This window comes from Callithrix jacchus, chromosome 17 (assembly GCF_049354715.1).
Source record: "Callithrix jacchus isolate 240 chromosome 17, calJac240_pri, whole genome shotgun sequence".
Taxonomy (NCBI): Eukaryota; Metazoa; Chordata; class Mammalia; order Primates; family Cebidae; genus Callithrix; species Callithrix jacchus.
The window spans coordinates 4,400,485-4,418,083 of NC_133518.1; the positions used below are offsets into that span (position 1 = coordinate 4,400,485).

The following is a 17,599-nucleotide window of genomic DNA, read 5'->3' on the forward strand; positions in this document are numbered from 1 at the left end:
AGGGCATTGTGACTATTTATTATTTTAATTGTAAAAAAATTAGCCCCAAATCTCTGGGTAATAAACTACAGTAAAAAGTAGCATCTGGTGTTAGATACTCTGCCAACCAGACACACTCCTTCAGTGCCAGCAAAGGCTCTGCAGAGTCATCCACAGTATTCCACACTGCTCCCCCTTTCCAGAAGTCCCTACTGAAATGAGAAGGACACTGAGGCACACCAGTAAAGAGACTGGCCTGGGGTTAGACTGCCAGGAGAGGCACATGGAAACTGGGCCCAGAAAATTCCAACAGTTCCATAGAGAATGCTACCCAGCAGGAAAAAAGAGCCATGTTTTCTTCCAAGTAACCAGTAACACCACACACGTGAAGCAGCAGAAAGGGTGGCAAGGGAACCAAGCCCTGACCTGAGCCCAGTGATGGGTCAGAGCCCAGCCAATGGGCCTCACCCACTCACCTCCACCAAACTGTCCTCACTCCCAAGCCCAGCCCTCCTTGCAGAAGACCAGCTGCACAGCCTCATTCATGTCCTTCACCATGTGGGAGGCCTCCATGAGCCCTGAACTGAAGCAGAAGTCTCAGTGCCCATAGAATGGAGGCTTCACTCCTCCAAGCACAGGTTCCATGGACTGCAGGTCCCTGGGATTGTACATGCCTGTGCACACCAGGATGGAAATGCAGCTCTGACTTGCTGAGGGCTGTTACTGCCGTGGGCCCCCAGCCCCAAGTTCTGGCACCCCATCACATGTTGCCTTCTGCAGGTACTGGTGGAACAGATTGGCATCATACACATCAGACATAGGGTTGTCCCAGCAGGGGCAGCCACACTGGAAAAGGAAAAAGAAGAAAGCTCTAACTCAGTGTTGCAAAGCAAAGGGAGCAGAGGAGAGTTTCAGGGCAGAAGAGTGAATCAGATACAGGGAAACGGGGTAAGAGAAGAGATGGAGGGAAGGAGACATCATGAAAGAGATGGAGGAGGGGAAGTAGAGCCTACCCCACAGCATAGAGCTTCTGGATGCGGTCAGCCCAGCTTTGCCTCTCTGCCTGTTACCTGAGCAGCTCCTCTGCATACTGGTAAGTGAGGATGCTGGGTTTGACCATCAGGCCCTCATATCTCAGCTCCTTGCCAGTCACTTTCTGGTAAATGGTTTCCAGGAAAAGCAGAAAGGTGCCATGGCCAAACCTGCCAGAAACGACCATGAAGCAGTTCAGTCTTCCTGATCTCTGGGCCCCTCTAGAGAACACAACTGCCATTTTCTAAGCAGCACCCATGCAGACCAGCCTTTCCCCAGAGTAAGAGCTGGCATGTAGCAGACAGTGTGCTGGCACTGGAAGTGGTGTTTCACATTTCCCTCTCAGAAAACTCCTAGGAGAGGACACTAATATCCTCATTATACCAACAAAAAAACTGAGGCACCACAAGATTCAGTAATGTGTTCAAGATAACAGAGCCAGTATTGCAACTCAGTTTGATTCTAGATCTTAAATCCTGCTGTAGAGCTGGGCAGATGACCATTGCCCTTCTCCCCATCTTTGCTGGTGTCTGCTTCAGCTGACCATACTACTACTAAGTGTGAAAAAGACCTTCCCTTGCCACCCTCGCAATAAGGCATGGCTGTGTGATTAAGCTACAGTCAAGAAACGCACAAATGCTGGGCTAAATTTTTTCCTATTTTTGAGGTGGAGTCTCACTCTGTCACCAGGCTGTAGTGCAGTGGTACAATCTTGGCTCACTGCAACCTCTGCCTCCCAGATCCAAGTGATTCCCATGTCTCAGCCTCCTGAGTAGCTGCGATTACAGGCATGAACCACCATGTCTGGTTAACTTTTTGTATTTAGTAGAGACAGGGTCTCACCAGATTGGCCAGGATGGTCTTGATCTTTTGACCTTGTGATCTGCCTGCCTCAGCCTCCCAAAGTTACAGGGGTGAGCCACTGTGCCTGGCCTGGGCTAAACTTTTAATAAGCAGCCTTAAAATTGGGGACAGAGGACAGGAATGGTGGCTCATGCCTGTAATCTTAGCACTCTGGGAGGCTGAGGCAGGTGGATCAACTGAGATCAGGAATTCAGGACCAGTCTTGCCAACATGGTGAAACCCTGTCTCTACTAAAAATGTAAAAGTGAGCCAGGTGTTATGGCACACACCTGTAGTCCCAGCTACTTGGGAGGCTGAGGCAGGAGAATCACTTGAACCTGATAGGTGGAAGTTGCAGTGGGCCATGATTCTGTCACTGCACTCCAGACTGGGTGAAAGAGCAGGACTTCATCTAAAAAAATAAAACAAGATAAACTGGTAACAGGGTATTCCTCTCTGGCCTCCCCAACTCCTTCCTGCCATGTGGAATAGTAATATGATAGCTGGTGGGGGAGGACTCAAGATGACACTGTGAGAAAAACCCAGGATTGGAGCTCTCATCGAATGCGCAAACAGGTGAGTCAGAGCTGCATTTCCAGACTGATCTTTGTTGCCCACAGAACGGGGAAACTCCCAAGTATAAAAAAGCCATGGGACGCCAGGCAGTAGTTCTGCCTGGCGAAGCCGGCAGCTGGGGTGGCGGCGGCCGGCCCTACCCAGCAATCCCCACAGGGCATGCTTGTCCGGGTGCCCTGTTGAACCGGCAACCTGAGACTTGAGAGGGCTGGACTTGAGACCGAACGAGACTTGGACAGTAGGCCAGCCCAGGGGATTGCAGGGACAGATCGTTTGGGATACCCAGTGGGACGAAAAAAACCGCGATTTCAAACTATCCTGAGCAGACGGTCCGAGACGCTCTGTGGGGGAGGGGCGTCCACCACTACCGAGGCAACCCGCCCCAACTGAGATACATGCCCACTGCTGACGCAGCCTCCCGTTGCCAAGGCAACCCGTCCCTACTGAGATACACACCCACTGCTGACGCAACCTGCCATTGCTGAGGCAACATGCTACAACGAAGAGACTCCGCCGCAGGGCGTGGCGGAGGCCACAGCAGAGCCTGCAGGAACAGGGCGAATCACACAACAGCAGGGCAGAGCCTCGGCAGCCAAACAGTGGCTAGTCTGCCTTCTAGCTGGGCAGGACACCTCATGGGACATCGAAAAATAAAGCCCGAACCCCCCAACACAGAGCATTTGAGAAAAAAAGGGTTTTTTTAATGAGCTCTGTTGCAGCAGAATCAAACATAGCAGCCTAACAGCCCTGAATGAACAACAGAGCTCACAGCTCAGCAATTGAGCTCCAAAAAAGTACAGACTGTCTCCTCAAGCAGCTCCCTGACCCCTCTATATCCAAAAGACTGACATTTGGCAGGCATCATCCTGGGACAAAGATAGCAGAAAAAGAAACGGGTAGCATCCCTCACTGTGCCACAGCTGCTAGAGGTGCACCCCAGACAAGCAGGGCCTGGAGTGGACCTCAGCAGTTGTACAGCAAAGAAGCTAGGCTGGTAGAAGGAAAACCAAGTAACAGAAATACTTCATCATCAACAATCTGGGTGTCCACTCAGAGACCCAATCGAAAAGTCAGCAACTACGCAGACAACAAGTGGATAAACCCACAAAGATGGGAAGAAACCAGCGCAAAAAGGAGGAAAACACCCGAAACCAGAACACCCCACCACCTACAAAGGACCAAAACTGCTCACCAGCAAGGGAGCAAAGCTGGACGGAGAATGACTGTGACGAAATGACGGAATTAGACTTCAGAAGGTGGATAATGAGAAACTTTTGTGAGCTAAAAGAACATGTATTAAATCAATGCAAAGAAACTAAGGAACTTAAAAAAAGATATGAGGAAATGATAACAAGAATGGATAACTTAGAGAGGAATATGAATGAATTAAAGGAGCTGAAAAACACAATACTAGAACTTCGCGAAGCATGCACAAGTTTCAATAGCCGAATTGACCAAGCAGAAGAAAGAATATCTGAAGTCGAAGACCAACTCAATGAAATTAAACGAGAAACCAAGATTAGAAAAAGAAGCACAAAATGGAATGAACAAAGTCTCCAAGAAATGTGGGACTATGTGAAAAGACCTAACCTACGTTTGATAGGTGTACCAGAAGGGGATGAAGAGAATGAATCCAAGCTGGAAAATACTCTTCAGGACATCATTCAGGAAAACTTCCCCCACCTAGCAAGACAGGCCAACACTCAAATGCAGGAAATACAGAGAACACCACAAAGATATTCCGCAAGAAGAGCAACCCCAAGGCACATAATCGTCAGATTCAACAAGGTTGAAATAAAGGAGAAAATACTAAGGGCAGCCAGAGAGAAAGGTCGAGTTACCCACAAAGGGAAGCCCATCAGACTCACAGCAGATCTCTCGGCAAAAACACTACAAGCCAGAAGAGAGTGGGGGTCAATATTCAACATCCTTAAAGAAAAGAACTTTCAACCCAGAATTTCATATCCAGCCAAACTGAGCTTCAGAAGTGAAGGAAAAATAAAATCCTTTGCGAACAAGCAAGTACTCAGAGATTTTGTCACCACCAGGCCTGCTTTACAAGAGCTCCTAAAAGAGGCACTACACATAGAAAGGAACAACCAGTACCAGCCATTCCAAAATCACACTAAATGCTAAAGAGCATCAACATAATGAAGAATCTACAACAACTAACGGGCAAAACAGCCACTTAGCATCAAAATGGCAGTATCAAATTCACACATAACAATATTAACCCTAAATGTAAATGGACTAAATGCACCAATCAAAAGACACAGACTGGAAAATTGGATAAAAAGCCAAAACCCAGCAGTGTGCTGTATCCAGGAAACCCATCTGACATGCAAGGATACACAAAGGCTCAAAATAAAGAAATGGAGGAAGATTTACCAAGCAAATGGAGAGCTAAAAAAAGCAGGAGTTGCAATTCTCATCTCTGATAAAACACACTTTAAAGCAACAAAGATCAAAAGAGACAAAGAAGGCCATTACATAATGGTAAAAGGATCGATAAAACAAGAAGAGCTAACGATCCTAAACATATATGGACCCAATGAAGGAGCACCCAGATACATAAGGCAAGTTCTTAATGACTTACAAAGAGACTTAGACTCCCACACAATAATAGTGGGAGACTTTAACACTCCACTGTCAATATTAGACAGATCAACCAGACAGAAAATCAACAAGGATATCCAGGGCTTGAACTCAGACCTGGAGCAAGCAAACCTGATAGACATTTACAGAACTCTCCACCCCAAATCCACAGAATATACATTCTTCTCAGCACCACATCACACCTACTCTAAAATTGACCACATAATTGGAAGTAAAGCACTGCTCAACAAATGCAAAACAACTGAAATCATAACAAACAGCCTCTCAGACCATAGTGCAATCAAGTTAGAACTCAGAATACAGAAACCGACCCAGAACCGCACAGCTTCATGGAAACTGAACAACTGGCTCTTGAATGTTGACTGGGTAAACGATGAGATGAAGGCAGAAATAAAGAAGTTCTTCGAAACCAATGAGAACGAAGACACAACATGCCAGAACCTCTGAGACACATTTAAAGCAGTCTCTAGAGGAAAGTATATAGCAATAAGTGCCAATATGAGGAGAATGGAGAGATCCAAAATTGACACCCTATCGTCAAAATTGAAAGAGCTAGAGGAGCAAGATCAAAAAAACTCAAAACCCAGCAGAAGACAAGAAATAACTAAGATCAGAGCTGAGCTGAAGGAGATTGAGACAAGAAAAACCCTTCAAAAAATCAATAAATCCAAGAGCTGGTTTTTGAAAAGATCAACAAAATAGACAGACCACTAGCCAGATTGATTAAAAAGAAAAGAGAGAACAACCAAATAGATGCAATAAAAAATGATAAAGGGGAAATCACCACAGATTCCACAGAAATTCAAACCATCATCAGAGAATATTAGAGACAACTCTATGCACATAAACTAGTAAACCTGGAAGAAATGAATAAATTCCTGGACTCCTGCGTCCTCCCAATCCTAAACCAGGAGGAAGCTGAAACTATGAATAGACCAATAACAAGGTCAGAAGTCGAGGCAGCAATTAAGAGCCTACCACAGAAAAAAAGCCCAGGTCCAGACGGGTTCACAGCCGAATTCTACCAGACACACAAAGAGGAGCTGGTACCATTCCTTCTAAAACTATTTCAAACAATCCAAAAAGAGGGAATACTTCCCAAATCATTTTACGAGACCAACATCATCCTGATATCAAAACCCGGCAGAGACCCAACAAGAAAAGAAAACTTCAGGCCAATATCCATGATGAACATAGATGCAAAAATCTTCAATAAAATATTGGCAAGCCGAATGCAACAGCAAATCAAAAAACTTATTCACCATGATCAAGTAGGATTCATCCCGGGGATGCAAGGCTGGTTCAACATACGCAAGTCTATCAACGTAATTCACCACATAAACAGAACCAAAAACAAAAACCACATGATTATCTCAATTGACACAGAGAAGGCATTTGACAAAATTCAACAGCCCTTTATGCTAAAAACCCTCAATAAACCCCATATCGATGGAACGTATCTCAAAGTAATAAAAGCTATTTATGACAAACCAACAGCCAATATACTGAATGGGCAAAAACTGGAAGCATTCCCTTTGAAATCTGGCACTAGACAAGGATGCCCTCTTTCACCACTCCTATTCAATATAGTTCTGGAAGTTCTAGCCAGAGCAATCAGGCAAGAAAAAGAAATAAAGTGTATTCAAATAGGAAAGGTGGAAGCCAAATTGTCTCTATTTGCAGATGACATGATAGTATACCTAGAAGACCCCATCACCTCAGCCCAAAATCTCCTGAAACTGATAAGCAACTTCAGCAAAGTCTCAGGATATAAAATCATTGTGCAAAAATCACAAGCATTCCAATACACCAATAACAGACTTAAAGAAAGCCAAATCAAGAACGAACTGCCATTCACAATTGCTACAAAAAGAATAAAATACCTTGGAATACAACTCACAAGGAACTTAAGGGACCTCTTCAAGGAGAACTGCAAACCACTGCTCAACGAAATCAGAGAGGACACAAACAGATGGAGAAACATTCCATGTTCATGGTTAGGAAGAATTAATATCGTGAAAATGGCTATACTGCCCAAAGTAATTTACAGAATCAACGCTATCCCCATCAAGCTACCATTGACTTTCTTCACAGAACTGGAAAAAACCACCATGAACTTCATATGGAACCAAAAGAGGGCCCGCATAGCCAAGTCAATTCTAAGCAAAAAGGACACAGCCGGGGGCATCACACTACCGGATTTCAAACTATACTACAAGGCTACAGTAATCAAAACAGCATGGTACTGGTACCAAAACAGAGATATAGACCAATGGAACAGAACAGAGGCACCGGAGGCAACACAACATATCTATAACTATACAATCTTTGATAAACCTGACAAAAACACACAAGGGGGAAAGGATTCCCTGTTTAACAAATGGTGTTGGGACAACTGGCTAGCCATGTGCAGAAAGCAGAAACTGGACCCCTTCCTGACACCTTATACTAAAATTAACTCCAGATGGATTAAAGACTTAAACATAAGACCTGGCACCATAAAAACCCTAGAAGGAAATCTAGGCAAAACTATCCAGGACATAGGAGTAGGCAAGGACTTTATGAACAAAACACCGAAAGCATTGGCAACAAAAGCCAAAATAGACAAATGGGACCTAATTAAACTCCACAGCTTCTGCACGGCAAAAGAAACAGTCACCAGAGTGGATCGGCAACCAACAGAATGGGAAAAAATTTTTGCAGTTTACCCATCTGACAAAGGGCTGATATCCAGAATTTACAAAGAACTCAAACCGATTTACAGGAAAAAAACAAACAAGCCCATTCAAAACAGACACTTTACGAAAGAAGACATATATGAAGCCAACAATCATATGAAAAAATGCTCATCGTCACTGGTCATCAGAGAGATGCAAATCAAAACCACATTGAGATACCATCTCACGCCAGTTAGAATGGCGATCATTAAAAAATCTGGAAACAACAGATGCTGGAGAGGATGTGGAGAAAAAGGAACACTTTTACACTGTTGGTGGGAGTGTAAATTAGTTCAACCATTGTGGAAGACAGTGTGGCGATTCCTCAAGGTCTTAGAAATAGAAATTCCATTTGAGCCAGCAATCCCATTACTGGGTATATATCCAAAAGACTATAAATCGTTCTACTATAAGGACACATGTACACGAATGTTCATTGCAGCACTGTTTACAATAGCAAAGACCTGGAATCAACCCAAATGCCCATTGATAATAGACTGGATTGGAAAAATGTGGCACATATACACCATGGAATATTATGCAGCAATCAGAAATGATGAGTTTGTGTCGTTTGTAGGGACATGGATGAATCTGGAGAACGTCATCCTCAGCAAACTGACACAAGAACAGAAAATGAAGCACTGCATATTCTCACTCATAGGTGGGTGATGAAAAATGAGAACACATGGACACAGAAAGGGGAGTACTAAACACTGGGGTCTGTTGGGGGAGAAGGGGAGGGCCAGTGGGAGGGGGAGGTGGGGAGGGATAGCCTGGGGAGAGATACCAAATGTGGGTGAAGAGGAGAAGGAAAGAAAAGCACACTGCCATGTGTGTTCCTACGCAACTGTCTTATATGGTCTGCTCATGTACCCCAAAACCTAAAATCCAATAAAAAATTTAAAAAAAAAATATGATAGCTGGTGCTTGGGTGCAATCTTGAATCACTGCAACCTCCACCTCCTGGGTTCAAGCAATTCTCCTGCCTCAGCCTCCCAAGTAGCTGAAATTACAGGCGCCTGCCACCATGTCTGACTAATTTTTGTTTTTTTTTTTTTTTAGTAGAGATAGGGTTTTGCCATGTTGGCCAGGCTGGTCTCAAACTCCTGACTTCAGGTGATCCACCCACCTTGGCCTCCCAAAGTGTTGGTACTACAAGCATGAGCCATCGCATGTTTCAGTGTCATGTATGTAATAAATTGTTTTTAATTAGAAAAGTTTATCTCAGATCTGGTTTATAAACTGAAATCCACTTCTTGCTTTTTAGTTCACAGAAACATAACCAATCAAGTTTCCTGGTATAGTGTTAGCATACCCTCCTCTAGGAATAATACTTCAGAGGCAATGCCAAGCTTCAAGCCACAGAGACACACTTTAAAAGTGACAAGAGCACCCCCCATCTCTCTGGGGCTACTAAGACGTGCCCTGAGGCAACACTGGGCCGTGCCCACCCTCTGCTGATGAGCACTCACAAGGTTGACTGGAGGGCAGCCACAGGCTGAAACTCAAGAGTCTGCCCATGCAGATAACAGCAGCCAAACAGTACACAGCAACTGTCAGCTGGACTTTGAGTAAGCACCTTGAGGGCCAAAAAAGGGCAGCCTGTACTTGCGCTTGCTAGCTGCAGAATAAAACAGGACCAATGACATCAACACAGCTGAGCAGGGAGTGTAGGCACTTGCAATGGCCTGAGAAAGCCACTTATTCTCTGGGTCTCAGTTTTCTTGTCTATACAACCATCAGAACAATCCTTGGCCTGCGGGATGGTACACATCTATAATCCCAGCCCTTTGGGAGGCTGAAGCAGGGGGATCACTTGAGGCCAGGAGTTCAAGGCTGTAGTAAGTTTTGATTGCACCACTGCACTCCAGCCTAGATGAGACAGGGAGATCACTGTCCCTGCCAAAAAAGATAAATTCTTGCTTCCCCTTCCCTCTGTCTTAAGGGTGCAAAGAAACAAGAAAGTGAAAGAACCAATGCTGCAGGGTGGAGCCAAGGAAGGAAGAGCAACTGAATAATGTGCACTGATATGGCACAAAAGGTGTCCATGGTTTAGGTTCCACTAGACACGAGGAGAGTGTTCAGTTAAGATTACCAGGGCAGGGGGCATGTGTGAAGCATCCTCTCCTCAGACTTTGTAATCTGTAGTTTAGGTTTAGTAACCAACATGTAAAGTGATCCTTGAAAGCCCTTCCAAAGGCCAGGTTATTGCAGCAATGAGGCCTACCTAAGTAAGGTCCAACTACCCTGGGTGTCAGAATGACAGTGGGAACTGCCCACAGGACTGCCCAAGCAGCAGCCAGGAGTGGGCCACCAGGCCAAGGCCAGAGCTTTGTGTCCTCACCTCAGCATCTTGGCTTCAGCCATCCACAGGAGATCCATGTTGCTAGCCAGGACAGGGAGGTGGGGTAAGGGGCTGTCTCCAGGCTAGTCCCAGAGATCCCATTACTGAGGAGGACATCCATGATCAGCTGCAGGCTGGTCTCCCAGTGGACCGGCTCCTCTAGGAGGAGCACCCCTTTAAAGAACAGAGGGGGTATGGTTCCGGGCAGGGGTGTGGGGAGTGCAGCAGCAATGGCCAGCCACCTTGTGCTCAACAATGGTGCTAAGATGTCCATCCTCGGGCTGGGCACCTGGAAGTCCCCTCCAGGCCAGGTGACTGGAACTGTGAAGGTGGCCATCAACGTTGGGTACCACCACATCGACTGTGCCCATGTGTACCACAATGAGAATGAGGTGGGGGGAACCATTCAGGAGAAGCTCAGGGAAAAGGTGGTAAAGCATGAAGATCTCTTCATCAGCAGCAAGTTGTGGTGCAGGTTCCATGAGAAGGGCCTGCTGAAATGAGCCTGCCTGAAGATGCTCAGCAACCTCAAGCTGGACTACCTGGACCTTATTCACTAGCCAACTGACTTTAAGCCTGGGAAGGAATATTTCCCATTGGATGAGTTGGGCAATGTGATTCCCAGTGACACCAACATTCTGGACACATGGGGGGCTATGGAAGAGCTGGTGGATGAAGGGCTGGTGAAAGCTATGGCATCTCCAACTTCAACCATCCCCAGGTGGAGAGGATCTTAAACAAACCTGGCTTAAAGTATAAGCCTGCAGTTAACCAGATTGAGTGCCACCCATACCTCACTCAAGTTAATCCAGTACTGCCAGTCCAAAGGCATTGTGGTGACCACCTACAGCCCCCTCAGCTCTCCTGACAGGCCCTGGGCCAAGCCTGAGCATGCTTCCCTCCTGGAGAATCCCAGGATCAAAGCAATCACAGACAAGCACAATAAAACTACAGCCCAGGTGCTGATCTGGGTCCTCAGGCAGAAGAACTTGGTGGTGATCCCCGAGTCTGTGACACCAGAATGCATTGCTGAGAACTTTAAGGTCTTTGACTCTGAACAGAGCAGCCAGGATATGACCACCTTACTCAGCTACAACTGAGTCTGGAACTGGAGGGTCTGTGCCTTGGTAAGCTGTGCCTCCCACAAGGATTACATTTTCCATGAAGAGTTTTGAAGCTGTGGATGCCTGCTTGTCCATAAGTGACCTATACCTGTGTTTCCTGCCTCATTTTTTTCCTTGCAAATGTAGTATAGCCTGTGTCATTCAGCAGTGGGACAACAACTTATAGAGTGGCCAGTGAGAGCGTGTCTGGCTTGATGTTGGATCTGACAAGGCCCGTCAGTAGACTAGAAGTCTCTTCCAGTTTGCTTTGTCCTTCTTTTTGCCCCACTCGGGAAAGTACAACCTGAATACCCTTTTCTGACCAAAGGGAAGCAAAATCTGCCAGGTCAAAATGGTGCCACTAACAGCTGAGTTTTGACTGCTTGGATCTGTAACCCTTTCAGCAAGACTTCTCTTTGCCTCAAATAAAAAATGCTTTTGTGGAGGAAAAATAAAAGCAGAGTCACAGGTGAGGGCTGCAGGGCAGGAGGTAGGCCCTTAAGATACCAGCTAGGGTGATCCATCCACATGCCCTCCACCCACAGTGTGCCCAGCTGGGCAGGGGCACAGCTCCCCAACAAGCCTAGAAGAGCCCCTTACCCATCCACCCTGGGGGCATAAGGCCCAGGGCCCAGGAAGAAGCTTCCTAGGGGCTTCCATTCTAACTTTAGTCCACTGGTACTTTGCAGAAGAGGTTATGAAACAAAACCAGCAGGCCAGCCATGGTGGCTCACACCTGAAATCCCAGCATTTTGGGAGGCTGAGGTAGGTGGATCACCTGAGTTCAGGAATTCAGGACCAGCCTGGCCAACATGGTGAAATCCTATCTCTACTAAAAATACAAAAATTAGCTGGGGGTGATGGCAGGTGCCTGTAATCTCAGCTATTTGGGGGCTGAAACAGGAGAATTGCTTGAACCTGGGAGACAGAAGTTGCAGTGAGCCAAAATCGCACCACTGACCTCCAGACTGGGTGACAAGAGTGAAACTCCATCTATATATATATATATATATATAAAACAAATAATAAATAAATAAAAATCAGGCCAGGCACGGTGGCTCACGCCTGTAATACCAGCACTTTGAGAAGCGCAGGCAGGCAGATCACCTGAGGTCAGGAATTCAAGACCAGCCTGACCAACAAGGAGAAAGCCTGTCTCTACTGAAAAATACAAAATTAGGCTGGGTGCGGTGGCTCACGCCTGTAATCCAAGCACTTTGCAGGCCAAGGCAGGTGGATCACCTGACGTCAGGAGTTCAAGACCAGCCTGACCAATATGGTGAAACCTCGCCTTTTTAAAAAATAAAACAAAAAACAAAATAAGCCAGGTGTTGTGGCACATGCTTTTAATCACAGCTACTTGGGAGGCTGAGGCAGGAGAATCGCTTGAACCCAGGAGGTGGAGGTTTCAGTGAGCCAAGATTGCACCATGCATGCCAGCCTGGGCAACAAAAGTGAAACTTCATCTCAAAAAAAAAAAAAAATATATATATATATGAGATATACATGTGTGTATATATGAGATATAGTGTGTATATATAATATATATGTGTGTGAATATGAGATATATATGTGTATATATGTATAAATGATATATATGTGTATATATGTATATATGATATATATGTGTGTATATAATATATGTGTATAAATGATATAAACGTGTATAAATAATGTATGTGTATATATGTATATATAATATATATTTGTATATATATCATATATGTGTGTATATATAATTGCATATATATCATATATATGTGTGTATATATGATGTGTGTGTGTGTGTATCTTTCTCTCTTTCTCAAAAGAAAAGGCAGAGGAAACTCTCAGATTGGTGGTAAAGAAAGACCTGATGCCTACAGCTGTCTGCCAGACCTAAGGATCATTGGTCCTTGACCAGCTGGAACTGGTAAAAGCCCTCAGGAAAAGATGTTTTTCAAGATGAAATTGGCATAATACCTAAAGTGTTTGATTGTATTCATTATTCACAGGAGTTTTACATACCCAAAGGAGAGTCTGAATAAATAAAGACACATAAAAAACAAAGTCAAAGAAAAAGTATGACAATTATTAACTCTAAGAAATACAAAGAATTGTGCAGTAGAGCAAAAGTTATCCTTTTTTTTTTTCAAGTGAGAGCAGGTACTGTTTATTAACTGACCGGCTTAGAAAAATAATCATGTTAGACACCTTAGTTCATTCTTCTAATAAGCCTGTTTATCTGATCCTCCCTGTTGCCTGCATCTCCACCTTCCACAAAATGGGTGTTCTTTTTATTCTTTCCATCCTATGGAGAAGATAATTAAAAGGGCCACAGGAAGTTATTTGCTTCTTTGAAGTGTTTTCCAATATATAGATCTTATGAATCAGATCCTCCATGAAGATGATGCCATATTTTCCAAGAGATTGAGCAATCAGAGCATTACCTGTCAAAGCAATTTGCTTCTTTTTTATTTTGCCATAACCACGTTTGTAGATTAGTTCATTTGCTGACTTCAGATTTGGGTACCCCCATGGAATATGTGGCTCTACAATCCTCAGCATGTTAATTGAAGCCTTGTTGAGTTTCACAAAGGTTCCATTGAAGATTTGATGAAGGTGAAGAAGCTGCAACACCTTTCAGACCTTTGGGTTCACACCACTGATACCTCTGATCCTGATGACAAATGCCAGTTTGGGTTCTGCAGGTACACGGAAGTTGCCAGCTTTCCTTGCCATCCTCGCCATTCAAACTTCAGTTCTGTACACCTGCCTATATTCCTTGTGATAATGCTCCGCTTTTTCATAGATAAGCTTCATCCTTGCCTTTCAAAGCATGTTTTGGGAAAACTTCTTTCTCAGGCACTTGATCTTCAGCTCTGCAAAATTCCTTCGCTTTTTCTTAAAAGTTTCCAGCACAGCAGAAACCTTCTTCTTCTTTTTCTCTTCTCCACCCTCCATGGTTCCAGCTGAAAAAGGAGCCAAAAGTTATCCTTAACTGTGCAACTCAGTGGTGTCTACACAGGCACGTGAAAATAATCAATGAATAGAGAGGTCACAAAGTTATGCCAAAGAGTGGATGATAGAAAGGATGATAGAGTCAGAAAGCATGTTTATGCTGATCAGGGTGGAAAGGCGATCTTTATCTCTGCAGTTGGAAGCTGGCAGATAATGCCTAAAATGGAAAAAAAATCAAGAATAGCAATATAAACAGTTTCTGATGATATGCATGGAGATACTGAATGATTCAGCTCAAATAAAGGAGCAATTGCTTTCAGATTGCAGGTAGAAGAAAAATTTTAAAAAATTAAAAAGTGAAAGATTCAACTCAAAAACTTGAAAATTACTGCCTCTAGAATGCTAAGAATGGGGCAGTGGGTGGTGGCTCACATCTGTAATCCCAGCACTTTGGGAGGCCAAGGTGGGCAGATCACAAGGTCAGGACATCCAGACCAGCCTGGCCAACACAGTGAAACCCATCTCTACTAATAAGTACAAAAAAAATTAGCCAGGTATGGTGGTATGTGCCTGTAGTCCCAGCTACTCAGGAGGCTGAGGAAGGAGAATCTCTTGAATCTGGGAGGTGGAGTTTGCAGTGAGCTGAGATCACACCACTGCACTCCAGGTTGGGCAACAGAGTGAGACTTCATCTGAAAGAAAGAAAGAAGGAAAGGAAGGAAGGAAGGAAGGAAGGAAGGAAGGAAGGAAGGAAGGAAGAAAGAAGAAGGAAAGAAAGAAAGAAAGAAGGAAAGAAGAAAAGAAAGAAAGAAAGAAGAAAGAAGAAAAGAAAGAAAGAAGGAAAGAAAAGAAGAAAGAAGGAAAGAAAGAAGAAAGAAAGAAGGAAAGAAAGAAGAAAGAAGGAAAGAAAGAAGGAAAGAAAGAAATAAGGAAAGAAAGAAACAAAGAAGAAAGAAGGAAAGAAAGAAAGAAGAAAGAAGGAAAGAAAGAAGAAAGAAGGAAAGAAAGAAAGAAGAAAGAAGGAAAGAAAGAAAGAAGAAGGAAAGAAAGAAAGAAGAAAGAAAGAAGGAAAGAAAGAAGAAGGAAAGAAAGAAAGAAGAAAGAAGGAAAGAAAAAAAGAAAGAAGAAAGAAGGAAAGAAAAAAAGAAAGAAGAAAGAAGGGAAGAAAAAAGAAAGAAGAAAGAAGGAAAGAAGAAAGAAGGAAAGAAAGAAGAAGGAAAGAAAGAAGGAAAGAAAGAAGAACAAAGGAAGGAAAGAAAGAAAGAAGAAAGAAGGAAAGAAAGAAGAACGAAGGAAAGAAAGAAAGAAGAAAGAAGGAAAGAAAGAAAGAAGAAAGAAGGAAAGAAAGAAAGAAGAAAGAAGGAAAGAAAGAAGAAGGAAAGAAAGAAAGAAGAAAGAAGGAAAGAAAGAAAGAAGAAAGAAGGAAAGAAAAAAGAAAGAAAGAAAGAAGGAAAGAAAGAAGAAAGAAAGAAGGAAAGAAAGAAGAAAGAAGAAAAAAAGAAGAAAGAAGGAAAGAAAGAAAGAAAGAAGAAAGAAGGAAAGAAAGAAGAAAGAAGGAAAGAAAGAAGAAAGAAGAAAAAAGAAGAAAGAAAGGAAAGAAAGAAGAATGAAGGAAAGAAAGAAAGAAGAACGAAGGAAAGAAAGAAAGAAGAACAAAGGAAAGAAAGAAAGAAGGAAAGAAAGAAGGAAAGAAAGAAAGAAGAAGGAAAGAAAGAAAGAAGAAAGAAGGAAAGAAAAAAGAAAGAAGGAAAGAAAGAAAGAAGAATGAAGGAAGGAAAGAAAGAAAGAAAGAAAGAAGAAAGAAGGAAAGAAAGAAAGAAAGAAGAAGGAAAGAAAGAAGAAAGAAGGAAATAAAGAAAGAAGAAAGAAAGAAAGAAAGAGAAAGAAAGAAAGAAAGAAAAAGAAAGAAAGAAAGAAAGAAAGAAAGAAAGAAAGAAAGAAAGAAAGAAAGAAAGAAAGAAAGAAAGAGAAAGAAAGCAAGCTAAGACTGGTTGGCATGGGGATCAACTCTTGGGAACCTGACTCTAAACCATGAGTGTGAGTGCACAGCCCAAGCGAGGAGCCTTCTTTCTGTTTTTTGGCTGTTGAGCTGCTAAGGTAAGCTTGGAGTAGAATAAAGAAATGAACAGTGTCACATGCAAATCGCAGATGCTACACCCGAGCAGAGCCCAGCAGACCATCACTAACCCAGGAGGGGAGAACACCTGACTTCATGACTCTAAGGGGCAGACTGAATAGTAAGACTGACTACTCCAGCAACTCATGACTCTTGAGGCTATTTGCTCCCTGTTCATCTTCCCCATTAGAGTGCAACACTCATTAAACATTTGCTCACAAGTTGCTCTCAATGAGTGAGTACTTACTATGCACCAACACTGGACAAAAGTGCATGGTCCACACCATCTCATGTGGTCCTCAGGACAACCCTATGAGGGAGGTAATCTGCCCATTTTACAGATGTGGAAGTTCACTCTCCACTAAGTATTGGAACGAGACAGGCAGTCTCGGGGCTGTGCTGCCCATGTCTGTTCCGCTGTCTTCCTTGTCACTTCCCCCTGCTGAATTCCCAGAAGCTGCCAAAAAAATATTTGTTTTGATTGTCCTTTTTTGTCGGAATGCAAATGCTCAAACATATGCTGGGTGACAGAGGAGCTGGTGAGTTTATGTCTCTCTCCTCATGTCATGACAGTGAAGAGGCAAACAACTTAACTTGGCTACATTGACTTTTCTACCTTCCCTCCCCACAAAATCTGCTGTTCTTCCAACTCCACTTCTCAGTGAGTGGCACCTCCATCCACCCAGTTGTTTCTGCCATAAACCTGATTTCCATTCTAGAAAATGAGGAGGAGTTAGCTGACACTGTCTGCATCTCCCACCCACAGTGGGCCCTAACTGTGGTTTCCCATGTTTACCCTTCAGCCTGCCCACTCCTTCCATCTACACAATGGCAACCCAGCACAAGACCCCATCGTCCCCCAGCCACTCATTTCAGTAGTTTCTACTTTTGACTCCTTTCCAATAATCTTCCACTCTGCGATTTAAAAGCACAAATCTCAGTGTGCCTCTCATGCTCTTTCTGCTGAAAACCTTTCAAAGTCTACCAGCAACACAACAAGTAAAATGCAAGCTTTTTCTGGGCCTGCTAGGCCAGCCTTATCTGGCCTGAGAACCATGTCTCCACCACCTCCTCCAGTTCCTGACCGGCTGGCCAGCCTTCCTGTGGCCTCTCAAGTGAGGGGCCTTCACTCCCAAGGCTTTGACATGCAATCCCTTTGCCAGAAGCTCCTTTCCCCTCCCCCTTTTTTTGAGACAGAGTCTCACTCCATCACCAGGCACCAGGCTGGATTGCAGTGGTGCAACCTCAGCTCACTGCAACCTCTGCCTTCTGGATTCACGTAATTCTCCTGCCTCAGCATCCCGAGTAGCTGGGACTACAAATGCATGCCACT

At 44.0% G+C, this 17,599-nt stretch overlaps 3 pseudogenes; 1 reads left to right on the forward strand and 2 right to left on the reverse strand.

The window, feature by feature from the left end:
• Positions 1–471: 471 nt before the first annotated feature.
• On the reverse strand, positions 472–11,814 carry LOC144579998 (haloacid dehalogenase-like hydrolase domain-containing 5; annotated as a pseudogene).
• On the forward strand, positions 10,338–11,282 carry LOC144579997 (aldo-keto reductase family 1 member B1 pseudogene; annotated as a pseudogene).
• A 1,590-nt stretch (positions 11,815–13,404) lies between the features above and the next one.
• Positions 13,405–14,153, reverse strand: LOC118150961 (large ribosomal subunit protein uL30 pseudogene; annotated as a pseudogene).
• Positions 14,154–17,599: the final 3,446 nt, after the last annotated feature.